Below are 2,548 nucleotides of genomic sequence, written 5' to 3'. Positions count from 1 at the left end.
CTTCTGTGGTTTGTCTTTTCTTTATTTATTTATTTTAAGGTGAGGTATACTTTAGCGATATACTTGGGGAGGGAAAAGGGTGCGGACAAACCTCCACGAAGCGATTTGTCAGCATTGCAGGGGAAGGCGGGCAGGGCTCTGTGTTCTCACCTGCCTGGCTGGGAGGGAGCTTATCTGAGGAGCGCCAGGGGCACCTTTGCTCCTCCGCTGCTGTGAAACCCCTCTTCACCTAGTAGAAGAGTGAAGAGGTGTTTATATATGCTAATGGTAAATGGCATTAACTCACATTTGAGTTCCTTGTGGCCTCCTTAATGCCTGTTTGGTTTTTTTTACAACATACAGTACTTTTTTTCCTGTGTTTTAGAGAGTCTTTAAAGCCAGGAGGGATTAGGGAGGTAGGCATCTCTGGCCCTCTGAGGATGCCAAGGGAACCATCCTTTCTTACGTAGTAAGATCAGTGCTTAAGGTCCTCCTCATTCTTCCAGCCATGTCAAAAACACTGGCTGACATGCCTCAAAGGTTGAGGTTCTCAGTGCTTGGCTGTCGTAGATCTCATGTCAGGCCAGGCACTCCTCTAGATGGTTGATAATTGGACTAAGCTTACTGCCAGGGTGGTGAGGATGCACCCCTGAACTGGCCGCCTCGGTGCTGGAGAGGGGTGTGGACAGCCAGCGAGTCTCTGCCGCTCGATAACTGAGCGTGCTGGGAGCGGTGGTCAGGGGTGAGTGACACCATGAACCATTAACGCAGGTGTGGATCAACATTATTCTGCACAATTGATTGGAAAAAGCTGGAGGAACTTGACAGAGTATGCAGGCTCTTTCTTCTTTAGGCAAGTTGTGTAGGTAGCTTGTGAATCTTGAATTTGGACCCAGCAGTTCCTTCTAAATAGGACAGCAGGCCTTTTGCTAGAAATTAAAATGTTAATCCCTTTTTAAAAAAAGGAGTTTAGGCGGTGAGTTGGCTTTCCTCTTGCTGTTAAGGAAATGATTCCAAATTCTTGCAACACGATTACTGGGAAAAGGCAGTCTCTGTGCCCACAACCAATATCAGCGTAGCTCTGAACTGATTTTTTGATTTTTTTCTTCATCTTATGCCAAGTAAGACTTGCAGACTTCTAGAGTGTGTCTGGTTTGAGCTTTCATCCTGATTACTGAGCTGGCTGTAACAAACTGTATGGAGTAAGGGCTTATTAAAAATTAATAGTGAAGTTATTTTGGAAAGTTCTATCTTTAGCTATTAACATACAACATGATCGCAGGTTAAGTTGTTTGACATGGGAAGGTTTGGAGTCTGTATGTCAAAGGCTGGAGACACCCACATAATGAAATATTCTGTAGCACTTCAAAAGACAAAAGCAGTGGAAGAAACACCTGCCAGCCTTCGCGTGTGTATGTCATCCTCTCAGGCCTGTCCTGGAACTAATAGAAAATTTGACTGAGTCAGAAGCTTAAGATCAAGTGACTAATTTGTCTGCAATCTGAAACTGAAGAGGAAATGTTTGAAACGTCCAGTGCTCGGTCTTATAAAGTATTACAGAACAGTGGATCCTCTGGTTGTGGGACTGTGCGAATGAAGAATTATCTCTCCGTAAACAGCCTTGCTCGCCGACTGCAAGAAGAAAAGCTACCCAAACTCATTAACCCAATGCGAAATCACGTCGCCAGATAAGAGACATCGGAAGATAAGATAGTGTTTTAGCATTATCTTAAATTCTTGGTAATTTATTTTTTACAAGTCTTTGTCCTAGTCCTCTGCTGAATTAGAATAAATGTCTTAATGACATTTTGAAAGCAGGACTAGATCTAGTTAACTTAAAAATATGACTGATTAACTGCTGAATACTAATGGAAGATAATGTCCATTGCAACATGGGGGAAGTAAGGGCTCGAGTCATTTGAGGTACTTCAGTATCTCTTGGGGCAAGGGGGAAGGATGCTATTTAGCTGAGTTTGATTGCAGTGTGCTGCAGATACTAAATACCGATCAAGTCATCTTGAAAGTAGCCACCTTTAACCTTTCTAACTGGGAGCATGCAACAGGCTGCCTTGCAAATTAGTCCCTCGCTTGAGTTAAATTAAGTGTCAGTTTCTGCATTGAATCCTTTGGAAGGAAGGTACTGCTGCTTTGAGCATTTTTTTGCTCGCTGAGAAAAATGAGAAAAGCTGTAGGCATTGGTTAAAATAGTCTGGTGTTAGGGTGAGAACAGGCCCTGCTGTCGTGGTTTTGGTTTACAGTCCTTTATATAACGATAATGTGCTTTTTACTAGAGGACTCTTCAAGTTCAAAATGTAGAGAGTCATGCAACTGGTACAACGCTGTAAAGCTAGCTGTTGATTTATTGGGACGTTTTTGTTGTATCTTGGATATGTCCGTGGAAATATGGGACAAAACACTTACAAGTAAGAGTGGAATGGGAAGATTCATTATTCAAATATTTTCTGGTACTGTCTAGTTCTGCAAGTAGTCATAAGGATTTAAATTAGCCACAGCATTAAGGAAAGTACTTGCCAACTTGAATTTCTTTTGGTTTTGGACTACCAACCCT

This window comes from Cariama cristata, unplaced genomic scaffold, assembly GCF_000690535.1.
Source record: "Cariama cristata isolate BGI_N322 unplaced genomic scaffold, ASM69053v1 scaffold38738, whole genome shotgun sequence".
Classification (NCBI taxonomy): domain Eukaryota; kingdom Metazoa; phylum Chordata; class Aves; order Cariamiformes; family Cariamidae; genus Cariama; species Cariama cristata.
This window is presented reverse-complemented; position numbering follows the sequence as displayed.